This window comes from Canis lupus, chromosome 15, assembly GCF_003254725.2.
Source record: "Canis lupus dingo isolate Sandy chromosome 15, ASM325472v2, whole genome shotgun sequence".
Taxonomy (NCBI): domain Eukaryota; kingdom Metazoa; phylum Chordata; class Mammalia; order Carnivora; family Canidae; genus Canis; species Canis lupus.
In genome coordinates, this window is record NC_064257.1 from 18,579,096 (window position 1) to 18,588,708 (window position 9,613).

Consider the following 9,613-nt stretch of genomic DNA (forward strand, 5'->3'; position numbering starts at 1 on the left):
TGCAGGGCTCCATCCTACAACCCTGAGATCAGGATGTGAGCAGAAACCAAGAGTCGGCTACTTAATTGACTGCACCACCCCGGTGCCCCTATTTTTTTCTTTAAGTAGGCTCCATGCCCAGCCTGGAGCCCAATCTGGGGCTTGAACTCATTACCCAGACATCAAGACCTGAGCTGAGATCAAGAGGTGGACACTTAACCAACTGAACCACCCAGGCGCCCTGAACGGCACATAACATTTCTGTTGATAGCAAGGATCATGGTTTAGGTGCATTCTGTGTGCCACGCCTTTTGAATACATAATCTCATTTAACTCTTAAAATAACTTAAAAAAATAGAGAGAGAGTGCACATGTGCAGCCTATGGGGAGGGGAGGAGGGAGAGAGAAGCCTACTGAGCAAGGAGCCCGAGGTGAGCGGGTGGAAACTGGGGGGCGGGTGAGTGGGTGCAGTTTGAACCTATGACCCTGATATAACAACCTGAGCTGAAACCAAGAATCTGCTGCTTAACCGACTGCGCCACCTAGGCACCCCAACCCTTGAAATAACTTGGTAAAGAAAGCATTATATAATTATCACCTTAGACATGCAGAACACAGCATTTTGCAAATGAGGAAACTGAGGCCTAGTTCATAAATAGCTGATAAATGGTAGGTTGAACCTTCCTCCACCAATGCCTCATTGGCATCACCTATTTTTTTGGTCACAGTGACACTTGTTGCCATCCACTGATTTCTGCCTCTGTTACAGACCTCTCTTTCTGGCTACAGACCTGGGGAATGACTTAAAAGTAAACAAAATGTCAAGACCTATAAGTAAATATCTATAACAAATCATAGTTCCCATAACTATATATGTACTTGGTCCTGCTAGCTTTCGGGAAGTAACACAATAAAGAGCAAGAGAAAAGTACCCTTTGCAAAAATTGACTAACTAAGAAAGCCTCGGCCAACAATCTCTGGTCTTATTAGATGATTTCAGCCCGGCCTCTTTCAGGTGGCAGTTGCCATGGTGTCTCGGGGGCAAAGGGGGGAGTGAAGATCAAGGAGGGTCTCTGGTGTTCCTTTTCAGAGTCCATTCTGCAATGGATGGGAGGAACTTAAACATTCATACGAGGAAGTATAGAACTTATTGTTGCTTTCCTTCATTTCTCCATGTTACTCACATTAAATAGAGGGGAAATGGAGTTTGTGAAGAGGACAAGTAGTGGAACAGGAAAGGAAGGTTGTGGGGGAAGGGCCAAGAGCCTCACCGGTAGAGGAAGAAGGCTAGGATGGGGGCGGGGAAGACTGTGTGAATGTGTGCGTTTTCCAGGGAGAGATTATAGGAACAATTTTCTAAAGTTCTGAAGATCCTGAGGTTGGTCATTTGAAAGAAAATCAACAAAGAGTAGAGATCAAGTAGAAACAGTAGGGCGAGAGGGGAGCATGATGAGAAAGGGGGGAAAATATATATATAATCCCAGGCCATAAAAAGGAAAACAAATCAGTGATGGGAAAGAAAGAGTTAAGTTGTAGAGGCAAGTCTTCGGAGGAATAGGCACACAGGGATTGGAGTACCTCAGACAATAGAGGGACTTGACGACCTGTGGTAGAAACGTGGTCAGAGTCCACAGGAAGAACCTGGAAGAAGGGAAGCAAGTTGACTCCCAAGGACTTTGGAGCTGGAAGGGGCCAGAGGCACCATCTTCAAATCTTTCCCTTTTCAGATAAGGAAACTAAGACCAAGGGAAGGGAAGTGACTTTTCAAGAGGTTCTCCAGACCGGATCTTAGCTCAGGGAAGTGCCCTTTCCCCAGCACATGGAGCCAGAGAAGAAAAGAGGCAAGAATGTGTGGGAAGCCAAGCACAAGTGAAATTTGTAAAAGATAGGTTTTAATTTCTCCATCTCTTTAGAAATTATGTACTTTTTTTTTTCTTATGGGGACTTGTGTAATTTTAGGACCTAATTCCATTTTGATAACTTCATACTTTAAGTTATTTCAGTCAGATAATAACCCCTTCCTCACTTAGGAGGCTATTCCCAGGGAAGGGATCCTTCAGTGACTAAGCACTGAGAAAATTTTTGATGATGTTTTATTGATTTATAATTGTATCTTTTAAAAAAGATTTTATTTATTTATTCATGAGAGACAGAGACAGAGGCAGAGGGAGCTGGAGAAGCAGGCTCCCTGCAGGGGGCCCACCCAGGACTGTGGGGGGGGGGGGATCACGGGGATCACGCCCTGAGCTGAAGGCAGAAGCTCAACTGCTGAGTCACCCAGGTGCCCCTGTAATTATATCTTAAATGCAAATCCTTTAAACTTGCCCTTAGTGGAGTTTATTTATTCACATTTAACAAACACTTTTTAAAGTGCCTACTACAGGGCAGCCCCAGGTGGCTCAGCGGTTTAACACCCCAGGGTGTGATCCTGGAGACCTGGGATCGAGTCCCATGAGTCCCACGTCAGGCTCCCTGCATGGAGTCTGCTTCTGCCTGTGTCTCTGTGTCTGTCATGGGTGGATAAATAAGTAAAATCTTAAAAAAATAAAGCACCTACTATGTGCTAAGTACCTAGGAAATGAAACAAACACAATCCAGTTTATTGTTATGCATCTGTTTTATAATTGTTTGGATTTAAATTGTTTGGGAATGTCTGTTATTTTTTATGTTATTTCCATTTCTAGATTATGCCACTGTTTTATTTCTCATCTATAATTGGGGCAATTGATGCCAGGATTCTTAGGGATTTTCTGATGTGTCTCCTCATCTGTTGTGGAACTACTTACTCTTATGGCCTCAGAATAAGCCAGGACAAATGGTTCACATGGAGTTGATTAGAGCAAGTTTACCACAGAAGATTGTTCAAAGTAAGGAGAGCTGCAAGGCAAATCAAAGCCAGAATCCTTGAGGAGCTACGAGTAGCTGACTATTTCACAAACAACCTGCGAGTCCAAAGGGGCTGGAATAGAAGAGCAAATGAGTTAAAGGAGAGAGGAATTAAGAGGTGGAAGGGGATCCCTGGGTGGCGCAGCGGTTTGGCGCCTGCCTTTGGCCCAGGGCGCGATCCTGGAGACCCGGGATCGAATCCCATGTCGGGCTCCCGGTGCATGGAGCCTGCTTCTCCCTCTGCCTGTGTCTCTGCGCCTCTCTCTCTCTCTGTGACTATCATAAATAAATAAAAAAATTAAAAAAAAAAAAAAAAAAAGAGGTGGAAGGATTGGGACACCTGGCTGATTCAGTCTGTAGGGCATGTGATGCTTGATCTCGGGGCCATGAGCTCAAGTCCCATGTTGGGTGTGAAGCCTATGTTAAAAAAAATTAAAAAAAAAAAAAAGACTTTGGAGGATTGCTGTGAATATTGACTTTACTGAATTTGGAGATTTGAGGTGAATGGCAACTGGCTTATCTTTGGTATGGAGATTAAAGATGCAGAATTAAGGGCTCTGGTATATATTGCAGAGAATTCTGTAACTTACTGTAATTGAGCATCTCTATGAGATGCAATGTTGTACTTATATTATTTAATAATCACTATTTTTTGTCAATTTTAAAGTGCATTGTAGAAGTGTCTGGGTGGCTTAGTTGGTTGAGCGTTGGACTCTTGGTTTTGGCTCAGGTCACAACCTCACGGTTGTGAGATCAAGCCTTGGAGTCAGGCTCGTGCTTAGCAGAGAGTCTGCTTCAGATTCTCTCTCCCACTCCCTCCTACTCTCTCTCTCTCTCTCTCTCTCTCAATAAATAAATAAATAAATAAAACAAAATCTTAAAACAATTTTAATTATTTTTTATTTATTTATTCATGACAGAGAGAGAGAGAGAAAAAGAGAGAGGCAGAGACCCAGGCAGAGGGAGAAGCAGGCTCCATGCAGGGAACCTGAGGTGGGATTCGATCCCAGGTCTCCAGGATCACACCCCGGACTGAAGTGGCGCTAAACCGCTGAGCCATCGGGGCTGCCCCTATTTTTTATTAAAAAAAATATTTTGGGGATCCCTGGGTGGCTCAGCTGTTTAGCACCTGCCCTCGGCCCAGGGCATGATCCTAGAGTCCCGGGATCGAGTCCCACATCGGGCTTCCTGCATGGAGCCTGCTTCTCCCTCTGCCTGTCTCTCTCTCTCTCTCTCTCTCTGTCTCTCATGAATAAATAAATAAAATCCTTAAAAAATTAAAAAAATATTTTATTTACTCATGAGAGATGCACAGAGAAAGAGGCAGACACATAGTTAGAGGGAGAAGCAGGGACTCGATCCCAGGACCCCTGGGATCACGACCTGAGCCAAAGGCAGATGCTCAACCACTGAGCCACCCAGGTGCCCAATAAACAAAATCTTAAAAAATGGTTAAAGTGCATTGTACATTTCTTCATTCCACTTCATCCCATGGAATCCATTTGTGTGTATGTGTATCTATATCTCTATCTCCACATTCTACTCCATGAGGTTAAGATTTTTTCTTTGCCCTATTGGGTTCAATGAATCTTTTGATTAAGAGATAAATGTTGCCTGGGTGTACGTGTGTGTTTCCAAAAAACTGGATGGAAGGAAGTCTGAAAGAAAAAAGAGTAGGCGTGATGCAGTCAGTTAAGGGTCTGACTCTTGATGCGGCTCAGGTCATGATCTCAGGGTTGTGAGATGGAGGCCCACTCTGCAGCCTCTGCAGAGTCTGCTTGATTCTCTGTCTCCCTCTCCTTCTCCTTCTGCCCCTCCTCCCTCCTCTCTCTAAAATAAATAAATAAATCTTAAAAAAAGAGGGTGAAGTGGGAAACTGGGAGAAATAGGTCTGTTACTCAAGGGGTTACTTCTTCCCTCACCTATCCCCATCTTTACACTACAAACCTCGCCATCCTTTCACACACACACACACACACACACACACACATACTTCCAAGCTGTCCATTTTTACTCAGTCAGCTTGAAATCCCAGTATTGACTTTTCTTTCTTGAAATGCAATAAGAAACACAAGATTCCTCTCTCCACCAAGATACCTGAAAATAGACTTAGGAAATAAACACAATAAACTCACATTACACAATTAAAAATCTTGGAAAACAAACAAGAAACTGTCATTACCATTATGGTGGTATGAGATCCCTTTTAAATTTAAGATATGTTTAAAAGCCATTTAAAATACATAGTACAGGGGATCCCTGGGTGGCACAGTGGTTTAGCGCCTGCCTTTGGCCCAAGGCGTGATCCTGGAGACCCAGGATCAAATCCCACGTCGGGGTCCCGGTGCATGGGGCCTGCTTCTCCCTCTGCCTATGTCTCTGTCTCTCACTGTGTGTCTATCATAAATAAAATGAAAATTAAAAAAAATAAAATATATAGTACAATTTTCACAATAAGCACACATGAATTTAAAAAAAAAGATTTCATTTGTTTATTTGAGAGAGAAAGAGAGCACAAGTAGGGGAAGCGAGAGTTAGAGGGAGAGGGAGAAGCAGACTCCCCGCTGAGCAGGGAGCCCAGTGCTGGGCTCAGTCCCAGGACCTTGGCATCATGACCTGAGCTGAAGGCAGATGCTTAAGTGACTGAGCCACACAGGCACCTCTGAATTTTTTAAATTTTTTTTTTAATTTTTATTTATTTATGATAGTCACACAGAGAGAGAGAGAGAGGCAGAGACACAGGCAGAGGGAGAAGCAGGCTCCATGCACCGGGAGCCCGATGTGGGATTCGATCCCGGGTCTCCAGGATCGCGCCCTGGGCCAAAGGCAGGCGCTAAACCGCTGCGCCACCCAGGGATCCCACACCTCTGAATTTTTAAAAATATTTTATTTATTTATTTTCAAAGATTTTATTTATTTATTCATGAGACACACACACACACACACACACACACACACAGAGAGAGGCAGAGACCCAGGCAGAAGGAGAAGCAGGCTCCACATAGGGAGCCCGAGGTGGGACTCGATCCGCGGTCTCCAGGATCACGCCCTGGGCTGAAGGTGGCGCTAAACCACTGAGCCACCCGGGCTGCCCCAAAATATTTTATTTTTAAGTAATCTCTACAACCAACATGGGGCTTGAACTTGCAAACCTGAGATGGAGAGCTGCACACTACTGACTGGACCAGCCAGGTACTCCTCCATGAACTGCCTGCCTTTGGCCCAAGGCGTGATCCTGGGGTCCCAGGATCAAGTCCCACGTCGGGCTCCCTGCGTGGAGCCTGCTTCTCCCTCTGCCTATGTCTCTGCCTCTCTCTCTCTCTCTGTGTCTCTCATGAATAAATAAATAAATAAATAAATAAATAAATAAATAAATAAATAAATAAATAAATTTTTTTTAAAAGGAAAACCAGAGTTTGAATAATTGCATTCTTTACACAGTTGTTTTTCCTCCCTTTCTCTTGCAGACCTTAATACAGTTGTAATTGAATTTACATATTGAAATTTAATTTGGATTAAGTTAATTTAAAATATTAGAGTCTATCAGCAACCCTCCGACCTGCTGATCTACGCGACCTCCAGGATTTAAGTCCAGTCAAAAACCGGGATCCCTGGGTGGCGCAGCGGGGGATCCCTGGGTGGTGCAGTGGTTTAGCGCCTGCCTTTGGTCCAGGGCGCGATCCTGGAGACCTGGGATCAAATCCCACGTCGGGCTCCCGGTGCATGGAGCCTGCTTCTCCCTCTGCCTAGGTCTCTGCCTCTCTCTCTCTCTCTCTCTCTCTCTCTTTGTGTGACTATCATAAATAAATAAAATTAAAAAAAAAAAAGTCCAGTCAAAAACCAAAGCAGCTTCCGGGGTTGTGATTGCATTAGAACCACCTCAGGGTTTATATCCAAGCCCAGACCAGAGAGATCCTTTCCTTCTTTTGGGACGTAGGACCAAGCTAGGTCTTTTAACTAATTATATTCTCAACAAACATTTATTAAATGCACTTCATATTTCACTCACTGGGCCTGCATGTAGGGGGCAAGAAGAATTTAAAAAAATATGGTTTTTTTCCACACGGAATCACTCATGACCATGTTAACAGAGGTGCTGGGGTTACAGAGATAATGAAGACCCAGATCCTGCTTCTCCTTGAAAAGGGAAGCAATATTAAGCAAAAAAATATAATATAATGTGAGAAAATTTTGTAGAAGCCTGCATAAAGTTCCATGGGAAGGAAAAGGGAGGCCTGACTTGGAACGATTGTCCACAGGCCACAAGTTATCCCTTCACCCCCTCCTCCGTCTGTCTCTCCATCCATCCATCCATCCATCCATCCATCCATCCACTGAGCAAACGCCTATGGTTAGTTACTGTATCTAAAGCACCATGCTGGAGGTTACAAATGCAAAGAAAATAAAAACAGATTCTGAAGGAGTGTCCACTTGGCATAGGAGATGATACAGGTAAGCACGTAATAATAGGCTCCTCATGGGCCACTTCTTTATGCTAAGGCTGCGTGAGGCTCTCCACCTTGGACTCCCTCTAATAGTAAAATCCTGTGAGGTAGACGTTGGTAGACTCTTTTTAGCAGTTAGGAAACTGAGGTTTAGAGAGGTCAGTAATTTGCTGAGGGTCATGCAGTTGTGGATTATGGAACCAAAGCTCTCACACATTTATCTTATTTTTTCTTCTCATTAAACTTTTGTTTTAATGGGTCTCAAAAATCCGTGACAGATTTTTGGTCAAGTTGTTTCCATTAAAAAGGACTGATTTTAAAAACTAGTAACTTAAAACTGCCATACACGCAAAAAACAAAACAAAAAAAAACATTCCAAAAACCCCCAAATGGTCCACAAAACATTTGCCTTCCTTTCTGAAGGTTTTACGATGCATTGTTCTCATTAACCAGTCTTTTACTATTAAACATAAATGGCCAAGGGGATCCCCGGGTGGCTCAGTGGTTTAGCGCCTGCCTTTGGCCCAGGGCGTGATCCTGGAGTCCCAGGATCGAGTCCCACGTCGGGCCCCTGCAGAAGCCTGCTTCTCCTTCTGCCTGTGTCTCCACCTCTCTCTCTTTCTCATGAATAAATAAATAAAATCTTAAAAAAAAAAAAAGACCAATTGACACAAACAGCTCTGAGATGTGCTCACACCCTGATTAAGCCTGGGGTGCCAGGTGTTGGGGATAATATTCATTTAGCCTCTGAGCTTCCTGGGCAGACTAGGTGACCTTGCCGGCTCCAGCCGCCTCTGTCCACTGCTAGGGTGACCCCCACAGCCACCGTCTGTCTCCTGTCACAACAGCAGAGGGTCCAGAGGAGGATGGTCGGAGAAGCCCTCAACACACACAGGTTTGACGTAGGTTTGCTGGGAACCATTTCCACGATGGCAGCATCACCAGCTTTCAAGAACTTGGGACCATCCGCCAGCTTTCTTCCAGAACGACGATCTGTCTTCTCCTTCAGCTCAGCAAACCCGTGAGCACTGGGGCCGTGTGACAATCCCCACGTGCGTGTGCAGTACCGGTTTGGCCTGGAGGGTCAGCGTAATCACCTGAGCCCTGAGGCCAGCCGCTTCCACGGGTGGGTCATTGTTGCTGTCACCTGCCACGTTGCCACCACGAACATCCTTGACAGGTACGTTCTAGATACTGAAGCCCATGTTGTCCCCAGGAAGAGCCTCACTCCGAGCTTCGTGGCGCCTTCCGACAGACTTGACTTCAGCTGTCGCAGTGGCCGGAGCGGAGGCCACCAGCAGGCCGGGCTTGCCACCAGTGTCCCTCGGCCCACGGGGACGGTACCCGTAGCACCAATATCGGGGCGTCTAGGAGGGGCAGACGCAGGGCTCATGAGCTGGTGAGCTGGCGGCGGGGTGCAACCCCGAGCTCCAAGCATGTGCTTCCACGGGCACCCCCATCGTCGCGGGGGTCCTCCATCCCTGAACCAAGGCAGTTAGCACTTGGCTCCAGCGTGTTGCCGCCACTCTGGCCAGGAGTTGGCCCACGTGCTACGGCGTTGGGGTCGAGCCGATTTCCCCTAATGCAGGCGCCGACTTCCTCGGCGATTCCCTCGCATCTCCCCTGGCTGCTCTGTTTACACCAACAGTCCGCTCTTTGACCCGGTGTGTAGCCGAGGGCACGCTCCCGGGTCGGCGCATCCTTGGGGGCACCTGCTTCCCGCTCAGCGAGGCCAGCAGCGCAGTCAGGGCGGCCTGGTCAGCCCCCATGCGCCTCTAACCACGTTTTCGGGGAAGGCTCTGTGTCCCGGGGCATCAGTGAGGGTCCCTAACACTGCTCGGCTCGCATTTCCACAGGGGAACAGCAATGGAGATGCCACGTTCTCGTGCAGCCTTCGGTTCCCCCAAGACCCAGGCCTACCTGAAGGAGCCCTTGCGCATCCCAGCAGCCTCCTTCTCCAATTTTTCGATAGTTGTTTTGTCGATCCCACCGCGTTGGTAGGTCAGATGGCCAGTGGCGGAGACTTGCCCGAATCTATGTGTCCAGCGACGACGATTGTTGACGTGAGTCTTTTCCTTTCCCATTTGGGTTTAGGTTTAACGGTGGTTTTTACGACACCTGTGTTCTGGCGACAAACCCGTCGCGAAAAAGTCGCACACATTTATCTTATGACAAAGTCTGTGCTCCAAAGACTGGATTTTCTGGGTGACTTTTTGGGTTTAAATTGTCTTCACCACCTACCAGCTGCATGGCTTTGGGGGATGTTAACTTCTCTGAGCCTCAGTATCCTCATGAACATGAGG

General features: G+C 46.3%; 1 pseudogene; it reads right to left on the bottom strand.

Annotated features, from left to right (window-relative positions):
• Positions 1-8,012: 8,012 nt before the first annotated feature.
• On the bottom strand, positions 8,013-9,079 carry LOC112654284 (elongation factor 1-alpha 1-like; annotated as a pseudogene).
• Between the last annotated feature and the right edge of the window lie 534 nt (positions 9,080-9,613).